The sequence below is a fragment of the Montipora capricornis genome, chromosome 14 (genome assembly GCF_036669925.1).
Source record: "Montipora capricornis isolate CH-2021 chromosome 14, ASM3666992v2, whole genome shotgun sequence".
Classification (NCBI taxonomy): domain Eukaryota; kingdom Metazoa; phylum Cnidaria; class Anthozoa; order Scleractinia; family Acroporidae; genus Montipora; species Montipora capricornis.
The window spans coordinates 49,693,270-49,712,019 of NC_090896.1; the positions used below are offsets into that span (position 1 = coordinate 49,693,270).

At 37.6% G+C, this 18,750-nt stretch overlaps 1 protein-coding gene and 1 pseudogene across 1 annotated transcript in view; one reads left to right on the forward strand and one right to left on the reverse strand.

Moving 5' to 3' along the window:
- Positions 1–2,176, reverse strand: part of LOC138031198 (uncharacterized) — a 45,824-nt gene extending 43,648 nt beyond the window's left edge. The window contains exon 1 of the mRNA XM_068878865.1: positions 2,078–2,176. The gene's annotated coding sequence lies outside the window, so the exon portion shown is untranslated. The remainder of the gene's footprint in view (positions 1–2,077) is intronic.
- A 71-nt stretch (positions 2,177–2,247) lies between these two features.
- Positions 2,248–13,525, forward strand: LOC138032621 (protein disulfide-isomerase A6-like; annotated as a pseudogene).
- Positions 13,526–18,750: the final 5,225 nt, after the last annotated feature.

Sequence of the window (18,750 nt, forward strand, 5' to 3'; positions counted from 1 at the left end):
CTTAATTTTCCAGATGCAGATGTATCATAACCTCTCTAATATTAGATATAATGCTCCAAATCTTAAAAAAAAACCTCCTGTTTTTTCAGAGCACTAAATTTGGAAAGAAGGACATTTCAGATTCTGTGAATAAAAATAGCTCTTCACATCTCCAAGAAAACATTTAAAGAGAATCATGTCATTTATTTTTATTAGGCTAAAGGTATATGCACCACTAAGGTCTCCAAAACGATTGACAAGCAAAAGTTTCTTAATAAGTTTCAAATGCATAATTTTAAGTTTCCAAAGTTACAACTGAAACAAACTTCAAGGATCTGAACAAACACGTTATAGGTGATCAGGTTATATGTTTACACATCAACAACGTGCTATAACAATATCGTATAAACTCTTGTTCTTAGGCCATCGTAGCTTGATTAAGAAAATAACACAAACAGCGGTGATAGAGTGGTTTTCAGTTGAGTGTTGAAAGTAATTAGTGAAATACTTTGGTTTATGACTACTTCACTCAGTGATTGGTTCAAAGTTCTTGCGCCATTTTTTCAACCAATCAGAAGTGAAACCAAACCAATCGTGGCTCGTGCGTGCACATTTTCCCACGCTTTGTGTCGGCTATGAGTAATTACTTTGAGTTTTGATTGGTTTACTGGATTGTCTCCGACCTTTTTAATTGGCCAAAGTAATTACTTTGGTTTTGGTTTTACGACACTGACAATTGAAAACTGCTCTAAACATTGTATTCCAACGCATTCTTTATAGAACTTGACGTTTCGTATGCTAGTCCACATACATTTTCAAAAGTGACCGTTACAATTTTTGAAAACTATATATACATATATATATATACTGAATATACTAAATGTAAGTTGCCAATGAGCCCTCGCAGGGTGCTCAATAGCTAGTGAAGCTAGAGCTGTGCATACAGTTACAGGTAAAATAAACTACATTCGTGGTCGACAAATTTGTTTCGTAGGACCATGTCCCACAGTCCCACATGTCCCACATGTCCCACAGTTGAGAAAAATGATCTGCAGCAGTACGTGTCAAGACACGTACTGCTGCAGATCATTTTTCTCAGTCTAGGTTCCAGACTTCTAATCTTTAAATATAGTTTTCAAAAATTGTAACAGTCACTTTTGAAAATGTATGTGAACTAGCATACAAAACGTCAAGTTCTATAAAAAATGCATTGGAATACAATGTTTATCACCGTTGTTTGTGTTATTTTCTATAACAACAAAAACAAGCCACACCCATCAGTAAAAGATTGAATTAATTACAAGAAATTAAACATTTTTTATAACAAACTAATAATAAGTGTTCCCCAACAACCCTTTTCTGCATGGACTACAGGATTTGGTCTAACATTAATTTTTGGAACCACAGATCATCAAATTATAATCATGACTGCTCAACAAGATCACCACCATGAAAGACCATCCACTCCAAGATTTGCTGCTGCCAAAACAGTCAAGAATACTAACAAAAAGGGGGGGGGGGGTTTCCCCAGATAAGAATATTACAGTTAAATTCTATTTCATATCTACTTTTGCACTGAACTGTGTGTTGATTGTTGCTCACAGCTAAAAGTGATGTTCTAAAGTAATAAATGTCATGCAATATAATACAAAGCATTGAATAAAATAACTGCAAGAATGGGGCCACTGTAAAAAAAAAAAAAAGATAATGCAGCTGGCCCCAAGCCACACACACTTCTACGATACAAGAATAAGTAAACTTGCACGAACAAGAACACAAATCTGATTTCACACACAAAATACTTATCTTCCATGCAGTAACATTTTATAAAATAATATAAAGCTTGTACACTTTCAAAGTCATTTATGAATAAATGGCTGAGCATACTGAAATTATCAATACGGGCAATAAACCAAGAAAATGGCAAGATCTATTAAAGTAAAAGATTGCCTATCAAAAATCTTTAAAACAAGTTAAGAGTCTGTGAAGAAAGGCATCAACAATACCTAGATGGAAAGTACATTTTAATTTACAGGACAAAAATCATGATGTGAAAATAGTAAGCCTGATAAGGATTTAAGCAAATTATTTCGCTCACCTTGATTACGATCTTTGTTTGCGAACTTCAGAGGTACGAATTTTTATGGTCGTAATCCAGTCTGTTGCACTGGATATTCACAAAGGATGTCTGATCTTTGTTTATGGGCCCATTGTCAAGTCATCAGCGGTAAGCCGTAGAAATTTAGATAGATAATTAACCAATGAGAGCGAGCCACGAGAGGCCGGTCTCTTTGAAGCTCTGCAAAAACTTTCTCGCTTGTAGTGAAGTTCGTTCTCTCTTTGGAGTGTGTTTTAACCAGTAATCTTTTAAATTCTCCAAGAATGAGTCTCATTTACGGTTGGTTTGACCCTTAATCCCTTTGAATGTTACGATCATTTACAGTGGCGAAGATCTTTTTGTTCGTTTTTTTTTATCAGGGATTCTGTTGTCGTGTATCGTGTCTTTGGGCAGAGCACTTTACGGTTCCCACACTGATGTCGTGGAATTGACAGCCAGTAATTTTAATTCTTTGGTTATGACTAGTGATTCAGTGTGGCTTATAGAATTCTATGCTCCTTGGTAAGTTTTTGCACTACTCTGTGTTTTAATGTGATTTTCATTTTTTTATTGTCCTTCTTCTAAAGTTAAGTTAAGATAGAAATTTAAAGTAAGGCAGCTTATAACAATAAATTGTTATTAGAGTTGATTGGCTTGCAAAATCCATTAAATTGGAGACTGGCATGGGATGAGAGTTAAGCAAAAGCACTGCAGATATGATGGTCAGTTTTTTGCGAGGGGCAGCGTATCAAACTGCTCAAACAGAATTGTTAATTTTACTTCTACATCTACTGCATTCACATGTTCCAGAACCTAACAATTCCATTTGATTCATGGCTGTTTTTACTTACCTCACTTGATATGCTAAAACTCCTTTTTTGTGATGTTGCTGCTGAGCCAGCCATACTTTCAGTTTTGATAAAATGCTGGTAATTAAGGGAAAGGGGGAGCCCTGGTTCCTCAATCAAAAGTCTTAGAGTACGAAACTATAGGGGACTCGATGAAAAATCCCTTCAAAAAGATCTCCATGATGTACCGTGGTGGGTCACGTCACTTTTCAACGATATAGACTATGTTACTCACGCCTGGGAACTTCTTTTCAAAGACCTTCAAAGACGTGCTTGACACACACATACCCACCCGAACAGCCAAAATTACCAGTAGGAAGGAAAGCCTCCCCTGGGTCACTGGAGAAATCAGAAAGGAGATGAATAAACGATACAAATTATTAGACGGCACGAGCAACACATCTGGCTTTTGGGAAGAGCTAGTACAAAAGAACAAGAAACAAAGTGACTAGGATGTTACGCGAAGCCGAATCCACATTCTGGCTGAACCAGTTTAAGAAAGCCAAAAATGCAAAAGATTTCTGGAATACAGTTACCGAGGTAATGAACTTGCAGCACAAAAAGCATAAACAAATTGGCCCGATGCAGCACTCATCATCATCTGAACTTATCACTAGCAATAAGGAAAGGCAGAGCTTACTAAACGACTTCTTCGTGAATAATGGCAAAAATCTCGCCAACAAATACTATCCCCATGAGTATGAAGTTCAAACCACGGATCTGAGCGACTTCTATAACAGAGTGACACCTACAATCAGTGATCTCTCATCTTGTAAACTTAGGCTTGCCACAGCATAGCCAGTTTGAGGCAAACTGGGGCACATGGTGCAATTCAGTAGAGAATAGTGTGAAATAAAAGGTGTGAACATGATCTACTAGCCTAGAGGAGTATTTCAAAATAAAGGCCCACCTTCAACCGACAGGCTTTTCGACCATTTGTTTTTTGTTATGGAAATTCATATTGCTTGTCGTAGCAATCTAATTGGATGAATCTCGGCGGTTCGGGCGGAATTGTTGTATATGAAAATTGTTCTGAGGCACACAGTTCCTGTTGGTTGAAGGTGGGCCTTCAGGTGAGTTCAGGCAATTACTGATTGTTGGCTGAGCAAATGAAGAAATTAACATCCTTGGATGTGAAAATCTTCTTTTTGTTTGGCCCCAGCTGTTCAAAAGGTGGATAATGCTATCCGTTGGTTAAATCACTATTTATTGGATAGCGCAATTGGTTTCACTAATACTTATCCACTGGATAGTGATTTGTCCGGCAGATAGCGCTATCCGTCGTTTGAACAGTGGGGGCGTGGTCAATATTATATGACAGAACTGAGATCTGTAGTAACAACTTGTACAGTGTAGAGTATGGGCCTCAGTTGTTTAAAGAGTTAAGAATGCTATCCACTGGAGAAGTCACACATGTGCTAAAACCTGTTGGGGGTTCACATTTTGTTTTGTCAAACCACTGGCTACACAATACAGCGTGTCACTTTGCACTAACTTTTGGTATGTTGTCGCAAAATTGGAACTGGATTTTTTTAAAAGTTTAAGCCCTAATGCAGCATTTTCTCCTGAGTTATAATTCGTTGATTAACAGATCTTGAGTTCAGCAGAGTTATATAACCTTGTTGCTGTATTGGCTTGATCATACAACACCAAACCACTATGCACTTAACAATCCTTAGGGAATCTGACATAAAACAAGATTCCTGGAGTAGGTTATTTTGATATGCATGACAAGGTCATGCAACAGAACTGTTTGATACCAATAAAAAAACCAGACTGGCTTGCATTTCCTTTTGCATATCGCTTCCCTCTCACCATCTGTTTTCATTTAGACAAAAAGGTTCAGGACTTTTTGGGAAGGCTGAAATTTCAAATGTTGTAAAATCACTGTCCTAAAGCAACTTTTACTTTTTTAAAAGGTGTGGACATTGTAAAGCATTGGCTCCTGAATGGACCAAGGCAGCCTCAGCATTGAAGGTTGTATACTCTTTTAATAGAATCATCAATTTTATGAAAAGGGCATTTTCTTGTATCTTAGAAGGAATTAACAGGAATTTACATTTGTTTGATATCGCTAGTGAAGTGCTGTATTGGTTAAGACTCAAAACATGTGGAATCTTGAAAAAAGGAAATTAATGGAAAGTTTACCCAAAGTAAATGTAGTAGTACATATATGAAGGGCTGGAAGCAAAAAGCTATTAAGTGACATTGTTCAGCCGATTTTTAGTTGTGCTCAAAACTAGCCCAAATTGTAAATAGTATTTTTGCATAGCTTATTTCTCGAACATAAATCTCAAATTGGTGAAAAAGAATACCAGGGCAATGTTCTTTAGTTAATTTCCAGTCAACTTGCAAGATTTGGGCTAGTTTTGAGCAAAACTAAAAATCGGCCAAACATTGTCACTTGCATCCAGCCCTTCATATTATCTTTCACAGATGTGTCATGGATATTATTAAGGCAACCAATCATATCATAAATTAATAATAATTATTATGATAAGACACTGTATCAGTTAGTTTCATGTCACTTGCATAATGAAATCATTGGGATATGCTCAGTGCAGTGGGTTGAGAGGTCATCAGCTGAAAAGCAAAAGAGACCTGTATACATCCCTTAAGACAGTCTGTGTATAACTATCTCAAGAATCTTTATGGCCTTATTACTGGGAATAAATAGAGACCTTCTAATGGTTAAATTAATAAATTCAGTGGTAAAAACCTCAAGAAACTTCAATTAGGGGAATGTTGACAACTGGAAGGGAAAGGCTACTTAACTTCTATTTATGTTTTTTGTGTTATTTTGTATCTTTTCAGGGTGTTGTTCAGGTTGGTGCAGTGGATATGGACAACCAAGCAAATCAGCAGTTAGGTGGCCAGTATGGAATCAGAGGATTCCCCACAATAAAGGTAATTTTCTTGGCTGGGAAGATCTGCTTGTGTCTAAGTTGTTATAATTTTACTGTGTGACATCTTGTTTTGCATCTAACTTTAGCAAACTATGTATATTTCATGCACTGTCAGGAATTTCCAGTTGCATTAGGTTGCCAACAAATTCCCTGAGTCACACACAAAATGGTGTTTCAATTTTAATTCTTTGCAAATCTTGTCTCGTTCACCTCCACTAAATCGCAATCAGGGTTTACTTTCCACATCTGATGTTAGTATGTAAATCGTAAAGTAATAACTAGGACCCTGCCTCTGACACAGAAACAAAGAGGGCAGCAAAGTGATCAACCCTTCATTAATGCTGTGTATCCAGACACGTTGATGCATTTAATTGTAAGCTCTTCATGTATATTTTGTAGGTTTTTGGAATCAACAAGAACAAACCAGATGATTACAATGGTATGGGCCGTTAAACATGGCTTTTTTGGCAATCCATCGTAAAACTATATGTTGATTGAGGTGCATTTATTTCCTAGGGGCAAGGACTGCTCAGGCTATTGTTGATTCTGGTTTAAGTGCCCTTAAATCTATGGTAAAGGACAGGCTGTCAGGTGGTGGAAGGAGATCTGGTTCCGGTGGAGGAGGACGACAGGTATGCCTAACCCAAATTGATAATTCATGAGCAGTAATATTAGGAAATATGCAGCACAGAGCAGCTGAGTTACATGTACATTACTGATGGAATGTGACTTGTCCTGAGCAGGTATTTTTTGGCTGTCAAAGAGTCAGTAATTGTCCAACCTTCACTTGGCAATTGTATTTAAAAGTCAAGGACCACCCACTAACTGATTAGAAATAATTTGTCTACTTTCTCCATTGGACCCTGTTAACCAGTGCTATTCTTCAATGTGGTACATGATGTTTACCATTTACCTTGATGAGCTATTAAAATCAACTAATCAGCCATCTTGTGTTTTTTTTATTTCACTAAATCTATTAAGTTCCTTGAGCAATCTATGTTTCATGACGCAGAAACAGTGACATGAACACTGAAATTTATCAGTGAGGCAGTATGTTGAGTTCTTGAGGGCATTACCTGTTGTGTTGACAGTCGTTTCTTCTTTGGTACAGGACAGTGGAAAAGCTGGAAACCAAAAGGATGTCATTGAGTTGACAGATGGAAATTTTGAAGCAGAAGTTCTAAATACCAAGGAATTGGTTCTTGTTGAGTTCTTTGCACCCTGGTAGGTACCGTGAAGCTCTACATAGAAGTCATGCACTTGTTGAAAAACTGGGTAGGCCTTTCCATTGGGTTATTATTAACCATCTAGCTGTCCAAAAAGGCAGAAAGGTAAAATGATTCATATGTGTGTTGCTACTGACAGATAATGGTGGTATGCATTGTGTACATGTTAATCAAGAAGCAAATGTTTGGGGGTGGAGTATTTTAAGGACGTTAGCGCCAAAATCTACCTACGATGAGATTTTCTTCATTTCTCGCCTAGAGTTAGGTCATAAAGTACTTATTCCAAAATGGGAAAAAAATTGGGGGTCACCAACTTTGTTTCCGAGAAAATGGCAGTGGAAAAATGCCTTAATTTTGAGAAATCAGTCATAATAGCGCAACATAGCCTCATCTGCTCATCCGTTGAAAATCATCAAAATAAACTGTTAGAGTGAAGATTTCCGTGCACAAGTTTTTAGGAGTGGGATTTTAGATAATTGCATGCCGCTAGGGATCTCGTAAACAGTAGAGTTCATCCTCAACTAGCCTTTCCGTAAGCTCTATCCATTGCAACCACTACCAGAATTCGATGGCACAAGGAAAGAAAATGTTAAAAAAGATAACTTCTTATGGTGGGACTTGTTTCATTTCATCGTATTTTGTACATAGTGAGTAAAGTGATTCATTATTTAAAAAAAAATAGGGGTCACCGATGATCTTAACGAGCAAAATCAATGTGATTTTGCAAAGCTCTTGGAAAATTTCATTTGTCACGTTTTTCCCTGACCTGTCAAGGAAGGACTGGATTGGAACCCAAGAGAGTATTGATCATTGAAGGGATGAAAGGTTTTTACCGAAAGAAAAAACTTTCTTGAGCATAGCAACAAAGTTTCTAGCAGGCGTCATCTTCATTTGGTTGGTGTTTTGTATAATATCTTCATTGCCATCATGCTCATCTTCTGGAGTATGGTTTTTGTGAAATTTAATTGCTGGTTGTTTCCACGCAGGTCCGCACTATTCAAGCGGACGAGGACAAAATTGCTGCTCTATTTTCACGAAAGTAAAGGAAAAGAACTTCAAAAACATGCATTCATTTTGAACTTAAGTTCGTAGCCAAGGGTAATAAAGACATTAAAAAAAAAAGCTGCCCCATATAATTAATTTTACGCAACGGTTACATACATACATACACATACATACATACTTAATTGACCACTCCCCATAGGGGCTTTTCAGGGCCAATGAAACACAACGAAACGACGGAACAGAACAACGACAATTGTTAAGAATCCCAACCGGCCGGGGGCAAACCAGTTGGCTATTTACAAGTGCAGCTGGGAAGGTGAACCAGGGACAACCAGGATCAAATTCAACTAGTGGTCAGAGCAGGTCTTGAACCCGGAATCTCCGGTTCTCAAGGCAAGCGCCCTAACCACTGGGCCACACTGCCTCCTCATCCTCAAGTTTTCCAAACTTTCAGCCACTACTCAATCAGCTACCTTTTCCAGAGCTTTTCCATCCCGCTCACTTCTCTTTAACGTTTAATGTTGATTTGCAAATAAATGTGCCATTCTTTTGCCGGCCTGGAATTTTTTCCAAGGCGTTTTTGTCGCCATGGTATTTTAATTTAACTAATGCTTGAAAAATATTTATGAAAGTCAAGTAGAGTAGTGCATGACTGATAAAACAATGCGAATATCAGTCGTGCAGTAGTCTACTTGACTTTCATAAATATTTTTTAATCAATTTTGACTGATCACAACCTTCTCTGATCCACCGCTGAGCAACACTTATTGTCCACGGTCTTTGCAAAAGTTTTAAAACCTCAACTTCACTAATGCTCGAAGTAATGCGTGACATATTACAGTCGTGTTACCTGCGCAGTAACGTTGCGCACAAACAATTACCACGGACGTCCTTAAAAAGCTTGTTGTTATGTGACCTTTAAATGGTTGTGCATTGTCTATCTAAGAGTCAGGTGCACTTCAACAAAATGCCTACATAGTAGTCTTTTCTTTATTTTTTTGTTTAGAGAATGTAGTTGACAATTTGATGTGTTTGCAGAATGTATTTCCTGGTCTAATGGTAGTTTTTACATCATTTCTTTTACAAATGCAAGGTGTAAAGCACCCCCTGGGAAGGATGATAAACTAGTTGCTGGGCAACAGGCAAAAGGGCAACTGAAATCAGAGTCCAAGGCAAGATTCAAACCTAAGACCTCCGCAACACCACTCGAATGCCCTTCCCATTGAGCTACACCTTACAATCAATAGTTGCATAAATATGAAATCTGAGGTGCCTGACTTTTGTTGACCCTGCAAATATATTTTATGTTTAAAAAACAATTTTACTCACACCACTGGTAGCCATGTCAAGCTGACCGCCGCAAGCCTGGCCTGGCAATTTCAAAGCTTATTAAAAAATTATTATAAAAAACGTTCACTGGCTATATACAGTTAAAAACTTTCGAGCTTTCGGCTGTCAGGCTACAGCCTTCAATGGAAATCAATGGAAAAAATGATGACAACTACAATATATACAAAAATAGGTGAGAAAAAAAGAATATAAAAACGGGAAAAAATATTTGTCAAAAAAACTAATTGTTCTTTTTAAAAGAATGGAGTATTGATTAGGGAGCGGCCTAGAATTGTTATCTGCATGATCTATTGAAGCGGTGTGCCAAGATTCCAGTGTCTTGCGGGTACGAGAAGAACCCTTGTCAATCACTTGGAATTTTTAAAGTCAATAGAGTGATTTGAAGACCAAGCGTGTTTAGCGATGTTGGAGCCTCTTGCGTAAGACTTCACATTCCTCATATGTTCTTTTTTTCTGGTTTCAAAGAATCTGCCAGTCTCGCCAACATAACTCCATGGGCAGTCGGCACAAGATATTTTGTAAACCACGTTAGGTTGAAGATCGATCGGAGGCGGGACTTAGGAGAGGGAAACTCCTGTTGTAAAGTCTTGAATGGCTTGCTGACAACTCGAATATCATGTTTTTTAAGGAGTCTAGTAGAGGCTGAGAAATGCCATTATATAGGGGAGGACTGCATAATTGGAGAATTCGGAGGGTGCAACCCATTTAAAAACATGCAAACAAGTTCCTCAGGTGTTGGGATGGGATTTGTTCGCTGAGTAGAAGATTTCTTCTTTAGGAATGTTGGAGATAACATTTTGGGGGTAATTGTTAGATCGTATAGCGTCGATGACATGAATAAGTTCTTTCTCTTTTCCTTGTTTGTGCTCGGGAGATTAGTTGCGCGATGTAACAAAGTCTCAGCTGTACTGGTCTTGTGTCGTTTGTCATGATGGGAGAAGAAATCTAGATACCTATCAGTGTGGGTTGGTTTACGGTAAACCTCAATAATTGAGATCATTATCCTTACCCCCAAAATGCGTATCTCAAACATTCTAAAGAAGAAATCTTCTACTCATGCGAAAAAAATCACCATCCCAACACCTGAGGAACTTGTTGGCATGTTTTTTAAATGGATTGCACCCTCCGAATTCTCCACTTATGCAGTCCCTCCCCTATATTAATGGCATTTCTCAGCCTCTAACTAGGACTCCTTAAAAAAAAACTGATATTCGAGTTGTCAGCAAGCCATTCAAGACTTTACAACAGGAGTTTCCCTCGCCTAAGTCCCGCCCTCCGATCTTGATCTTCAACCTAACGTGGTTTACAAAAATATCCTTTGATGCCGACTGACCCCATTGGAGTTATGTTGGCGATACTGGCAGATTCTTTGAAACCAGAAAAAAAGAACATATGAGGAATTGTGAAGTCTTACGGCAAGAGGCTACCAACATTGCTAAACACGCTTGGTCTTCAAATCACTCTATCCGACTTTAAAAAGTGCCAAGTGATTGACAAGGGAGTTCTGTCTCGTACCCGCAAGACACTGGAATCTTGGCACACCGCTTCGATAGATCATGCAGATAACAATTCTAGGCCGCTCCCTAATCCAATACTCCATTCTTTTAAAAAAGAAACAATTAGTTTTTTTGACAATATTTTTTCCCGTTTTATACATTCTTTTTTTGCTCCCTATTTTTGTATATATTGTAGTTGTCATCATTTTTCCATTTGATTTCCATTGAAGGCTGTAGCCTGACAAGCCGAAAGCTCCGAAAGTTTTTAACTGTATATATGCAGGTGAACGTTTGTTATATAATTTGTTAATATGTTGTACCCTGGCTACGGTTCTTCTATTTTTAAATTTCAAAGCTTATTCAAGTAGCATTACACTTAGGACCAAAAATAACAAACAACGTTCCAATGCTAGTAACATTATACTGGTATGGTATAAAAACTTAAAAATCTTTGGGTGGGTGGGCGGGAAAGTTCGGTAAGGGCGGATTGCAGAATTTAATTAAGTATCTGTTCACTTTATGAATAGTATGTACTTTTTTAATAGATCTACTTTTTAGTATTTTATATTCGATTTCTTATACTAAAAATAAATTAGACATTCATGTTCCATTTTATCAAAATATTGTAAGTGCATTGCGATTAGAAATGCGGCACTAATCACGTTTGTCATTATATATCAATTTATTATTATTATCTTATATGACCCGTACGGCCCTGGCGCTCGCTTTCAATTGCAAAAACAAACTATTGAAGAAAATCCCCCGTATGAGAGGGCCGTACGCGATGGCGGCGAGCAGGGCGCCGTCCAGGCCCTGCTAGTATCGCGTACGGCCCTCCTACGGGGATTTTCTCATAGTTTTGCAATTATCATATACATCCCGCACTTCGTTTTCGGGTCCCAAAATGAGCGAGCGTCAGTGAACATTCCGAATTTTGGGTACCGCTGAAAAAAAAAAGGGAAAAGCATGGTGGTCATATCATATATGATAACACTGCTTATAAATATTTGGCCCGTCCTCGGGGGGCCCCCTCGGTCATGGTGCAGGGTACCGTCACTGCGGCTGCGTGCTCCGTACGCCATGACCTCGGGCCAAATATTTTCCGGTCCGGCCCTACCACTAAGTCAATAAGTACATATTATTAAATGTGGATGAGCGCTTGTGCCGGATAAATCACGTGAACAAATCCAGTGGATAGCGTTACCCCACCTTTTTGAACAACTGGGTCCAGCTGGGACCACACAGTCCCTTAAGAACCTAAAACTATTTTCCCCTCCGTTACCCATTGATCCCTGGGAGGTGAGACTTGACAGATTTTCTCTAACACCCAGAAAGATTTTTTGCTTGTCAACTAGGGGCATCCTAGGATGGGTTTGAAGTGTCGATGGGTTAAGTGGGTTGAAAACGTATCCCATACTAGTCCATCCAGTTCTCTGTAGAGTTTTTTGAGAAAAAACATTCAAACAAGTTGAGCTTACCTACATCAGAGTGAAAAAAATTTGTGTAATTTGTTTTAAAAACCGAATTCCTTGTATTAGTAATAATCCTATTGTAGTTGCTTGGCAATGGGTAAAAAGACACTCAAAAAATTACGAGACCTAGAGAGGATTTGAACCTACAACCTCTTATAACACTGATCCAGATGCTCTGCCCATTGGGCGTACAAGAACTCCTGGGAACGAAGTCATTTACACTCAGTTGACTGCTTAAAGAAAGCTCACTGGGAGTGAGTTCTTGAAATAAAAAAAACATCCATGCATGACAACCATAAACCTCAGTGTAAGGGTGTTTGATTTTTTCTATTCTAAAGGTGTGGACATTGCCAAAGACTCGCTCCCCAGAATGGGCAAAAGGTTGCGAACTGAGTCTCTAAAGGCAAAGCAAAAGGTTGGAGCTCGTGATGCTAACTGTTCATACTGTTACAGCTGGCAGGATACCAAATCCAAGCTATCCAACCATTAAGGTCTTCATGCAGGAGCAAAAAGAATCTCATAGTATGGAAGACGTATCAAGGGCCCATCGGTCCGCTTCAGACCATTATCATTCATTTTGCTTGTGGACAAGCTTGCTGAGTCAATTGAACCACCAGAAGTGTTGCAGATTTAAACTATTCAGGTACTAAAGGAGAACTGTGAAGATAAACCAAGCTGTATTGTTGCTGTTCGACTCACATTCTGGATTCAGGAGCATCTGGAAGAAACCAAATATCTAGAAATCATGAAGGTCAATGGGAGGAAAATACAAAAAGAAAGAAGTTGTCGGGGCTGGATCTGGGCTGAGGCTGAGGTGCACAATTAATAACTTGAGGATGCTCTTGGCCTGGGGTGGATTTGGCTTAATCCTGCAATGGCTGCTGCTCAATGCCCGCACAATGAAGTATGCTACTCTGAAAGGTCCTTTCGATTATGCGGGTGTTGGACGACGTTCCTTAGGACTGTCTGCTGTTGGGGCGTGGCTCCACTTCTCCTGTCAAGGGGGTGCAAACTCTGCCTAGTGTGGAGGAAACAGCTTCCTTGGTGATGGCAAAGATGGAGAGTTACCAGAAGAAGAATAACATTGATTTATCTGATGGTAGGACTTGGATGAGGATGAGGGTTCAGAAAAAGAGGAATTGTAAAGCAATGTGTTGATTAAAATCAGCACACTTGTATCTCGGCTGAATCGTACTTGTCCTTGAATAATTAATGTTGTCTTCTTAATTGGTGGAAAGGTACTCTTGCTAACAATAATATTATTGAAATGCCTGCAAAAAAGCTTCATTTTCAAACACACTGGATATAAAGGTGTTTTTTGGAGTTTTAAGACATTGTGCATGGCCTTTATAAACTGATGTAGGACTATTTTTTATTTCAGTGGTTGTCTTTCACAGTAGGGTAACTTGCTCCAATTAAAATATGGATGTATATGATCTGGTAAGTTGTCTCACAATTTGGAAAGAATATCCTGAACAGAAGTAGTGCACCGCTTAATGTAGGAAATGCTTGCCATGTATGAACCACAGAAATTCCAAGTTATAATAAAAATTAATAATTTAAATATTATTAGGACTACGTACAGTGTTTGCATTGTATCCCCCGGTAATACAATGCACAAGCAATACCGTATGTCATTTTCACCTGATGTTAAGGAGCAACATGAGTGAAATTATCACAAAACGTGAAACAAAACTACAAAGATTCTAGAGATCCATCTGAGTAGAAATAAAATGGGGAGCCAAGTCACACAACAGGACTCAGGTAAACAAGGTGCGCCATTAAATTTAACCCCATAGTTGCCGTTCCACTACGACTATTTACCCAGGGGAAATGGGTTTTCTGTTCCACTTCACGCCAAGGAAATCCATGTTATGTGTGTCACCCCATTACCCACAGTGAAACTACCTCAGGGGTGATTACCTTAGAAACAAAAAACAAATTTTAAAGAATTTTCCCATGACAAGTCCTTGTTCCTCGTGGTTTGTGCAAAGCCTGGATAGTGCTATCCACTGGATAAATCACTATCCATTGGATTACTCAATTGGTTTTGCTAGTGCTTAACTGCTGGATAGTGATTTATCCAGTGGAATAGCGTTTATCCACCTTTTGAACAACAGAGGCTTGGAGCCAAGTCTATCCTAACCACTCGAACTAGCAGCAAAGAGTAACCCATAGGAACACCGCAGAACAGCAGAAAGACAGGGCATGTTAAACATGTACAGCCACGGTAGGAAATTGAAAGTGGACCTTAAATACTGGATTGCCATCTACAACATTTGTCTTAAAACAAATTGTCATATCATTGAAATATTGGTATCTTTTGTGGTGTAAGAAGCAACAAGTACAGTATCGACGGCCAGCAAAATATTAACGCTTCGGGGTTCGGTGGCTCCATGATCTGAAAGGGACTTTCCTACCAAAATGCTGCAGGCATAATGTTGATTTAAGTACTTATTTCTACTGTAACCCGACTGGAACCCAAGCTGCTCCCAACCCAAGCCAATTTATCCCTTGGGAACCCTTGGAATGAATACCAAATAATCAATTATCTCCTTTGGTGTAGATGGTTCCTAAGGAAAATTAGGATAGATACTTAAGGTACGAATGCAAAGATAGAGAATGAAATGCAAGCTGAATCTACCGCGAACCACCACATTATCACACACCATGATGGCCTACCTCCTCACCAGTATGCTCTTCAAAGTGCTCTTGTTGGCGTCCCACACGCACTGCCTACTAAAAACGGAAATACCTTCCTCCTGAAAGTGGCTGTGGGAACCAGAGTCTCGCGATGTTATGGGTGCGGAGGAGTCATCCAAAATCCTCCTTTGAATTGCCCCGACGATCTCATTGTAATGTACCGTGACATCCGTCAATTTCGCCACAGAATCACAGGGCAGCTAACAACTTCCGAGGGGCCACAGAACGTGCATTTTCACCTCTGCTCTGCAGTGCCTAATAGACTCCTTTCGGAGTTTCCATAGACACCAGGACACTACTTTTCCGAAAATGTAACGTTTCAGCCAAGGCTTAGATTTTATGCACATTGTGTTGGAGTACCTAACGCGAAAGGACTCCTTTCAGAGTTTCCATGGACAACAGGAAACCAGTATTCTAAAACTGTGACTCTTTTAGGCTAAGAATTAACTAAAGGCCAACATCGTTGTCAGATTTCTTCTTTTGTTCTGTTGTGTTGGAGTGCCTAACGGAATCCTTTCGTAGCTTCGACGGACACCAAGAAACTACTACTATTCTGAAAATGTAACGCGCGTTATGGTTAGTCAAATGACATTTTGTTAGATTTAATAGTTCAAATCTTTTTTTGTTAGATTTAATAGCCAAACGGAAAATTTGTTTTGAAGCGCCAACGCCGGAGGAACCCTTTCAGAGTTCCTTTGGACATAAGGAAGCCAGTATTCAGAAAAATGTGATTTTTTTTAAAGGCTACAATTAATACACATGTCGGTCTTAAATTTAATATTTTTGTTCTGTTGTGTTTGCAGTACGTTACGGACCCCTTTCGATCGACGCCTAGAAATTGAATCTAAACATTTGTACGCTTTATGTTTTCGACTACTAAAGGCACATAAATATGGGGCGCCAATTTTTTTGTATTTTTATTATTTAGAGTGGTTATTTGTAACAACTCGGCACCAGGAAAATATAATTATTAAAGTGGAAAGGTTTGTCGTTTAGAAAAAAATCTTATCTTTGTGATGTTTTCATCTGTTTGTGATGACCTACACTTGTGCTGGCGAAACGGTCACAACATCAGCATAGTACAAGCTATGGGGAAAAGCAAAACGAACAAAATATAATATAACAAGAATTGCAAACGCACTCGTTCTGCTTCAGTTATCCTCACTGAAATGCTTGCTGTTAGAGATTCCAATCCGGATTTTAAAGTGGAATCCGGATTTTAGAGATTCCCTATTTTAGAGATTCCCGCTTTTAGAGATTCCCTCTTTTAGAGATTACCTATTTTTTAGAGATTCCCGCTTTTAGAGATTCCCATTTTAGAGATACCCCTTTTAGAGATTCCCCCTTTTTAGAGATTCCCCGTTCCCCGTTCCTTATTTCCCATTCCTTTATTCCCCGTTCACTTAAGAGATAGCCTTGAAAAAGCTGTATGATGCTTCGCAATTCAATTCTGATAAACCAGACATATTATCAAGATTAACATGCCATTACAAAGCTGAAAAGAGAATGCATTTATTTCCAAAATTAAGCGACTCGCTAGAAATGAAATACGAAGATGGACTTCGATCCTTGGAATAGTGAAACAGCTTTGCCTTCGATTACACCATACGTCGAATTTCTCATGAATTCACGTCTTAAAAAGTTTCTCTTCATTGAGATGCTATTGGTATTTTACTGCTGCTCTTCTTTTGCTTTTCTTGAGGAGATGAATCACTATTTGTCCCGTTCCAGCTCGATGGCCGCCACGACTCGACATGGTAACATACGATCAAAACCCCTTCCAAACAACAAAATCAAAAAAAAAAGGAGCAAAGAACGACAACGAATATATAGTTAATTTTTTCTGAACGCCACAGGATATTTTTGTTTCACTAATAATTTTGTTTGGCTTGCAAAACCATTCTATAATAGTAAAAAAGTGACAATATGTTGAAAAGACTTATCGAAAAAAGTAAAGCTTGATTTGATTTGAATTGATAAAAAAGTTCGTTGTTTTTGTCTAGTAACAAAAAGCATAGCAAAACAAGTTTACCACCAAAGATCTTCATACCGTACTTTGTTGCCCTTTTGGTCTTTTCTGGGGGGATAAATTATCCAATAAATTATCTAAAAGTTCCTTTGAAATTTCCACAAAACGCGAAGCGGCCGCCATTGTTTTGGTAGGTTAAAAAAAAAAACGGCGAATTTTTCGCTACTCGAGAACTATTACTAATAGATTAAGTCCTCTAGTAGCGTAGTCAATAGTTAGGTGATTCTAATTAAAGGATAGACATTAAGTACCACCCGTGTTACACAATCTAAATGGGTAATACCCATGTAATCTATTTAAATCAGTGGGTGCAAGCCACCTCAGATGATCATCCGAGTCATCCAAGAAACTCATTAAATATGCGTTTCTTCTTTTCACTTCAATTACATGAAGTTTACCCTATAGTTAGAAATTTTCTCGTCAGGAAAAAAAAAAAAAAAAAAAAAAAAAAAATTTTTTTTTTTTTAAGATGATCGACGGACATGGATGACAAAAAAGGTTGAACCTAGCTCGTTAGCCACGCGTAAAGGAATCATCGATAACTACCACACCATCGAAGGACGCTGCTGAATGAAGGCGAATTTTTATATTATTTAAATAGAGATCCATTAAAAAAAATTGAAAGCTAATCTATTTAAGATGGGGTGCTTACTTAGAATGGGCGTTTAGAAAAAACACAGTTTATCAGCACTATTCAAAATGGGTACTTAGACCTAAATACGGTGCATGCATGGTTGGATGACTCGGATGATCAAAAAAAAAAGATAGCTTGCACCCACTGATCTGTATTTAAAAATTAAATACCCATTTAGATTGTGTAACACTGGTGTATAGTAAAAAAAAAAAAACACCTGCAGCAGCTTCAAAAAACTATAAAAGTTCAAAAAACAGCCAGGATGAAAGCTGCCACCATTTGGAAAGAAAAAAAAAAAAAATATTAAAAAAAAAAAAAATAAAAAAATTTAATTTAAATAAAAAAAAAAAAAAAAAAATTTTTATAAAAAAAAAAATAAATTTTTTAAAAATTAAAAAAAAAAAAAAAAAAAAATAAAATTAAAAAAAATAAAAAAAATTTTTAAAAAAAAAAAAAAAAAAAAAAATGTTAAAAATTTTTTTAAAAATAAATAATTAAAAAAAAAATTTAAATGTTTTAAAATAAAATAAATAAAAAAAAAAAAAATAAAAAACTAAAAAATTTAAAAAAAAAAAAATTAAAAAAAAATAAAAAAATAAAAAAAATAAATAATAAAACACATTTATTCAATAAGAGAATTACACTGGTGTTTCAGAAATATCACAAGCATAGAATATATCATTTATATGAAACTATTAAGACATTGTTTAGCAAATAAAATCAGTGATTGGTGTCAAGATATAGCAAATAGCAGATATCAGTAACCTAAATATATAGCATTAAAAAAAGGTAGAGGTTATATCAGTCAAAAAGAAGTTGATACACGCTAAAGTTTGATTAGATACAAGAATAATAGTGTTACTAGCGCTTCTGGGATAGTTTGTAGTCTGTAAAAAACGAATTCCGCTTGTCATCCAGCTACTTGAATGGAAGTGCCTGTATTCGCCAAAACACATAATTTTTTCGCAGTCTGAGACTAGCAGCGCACATAACGTAGTAAAGGA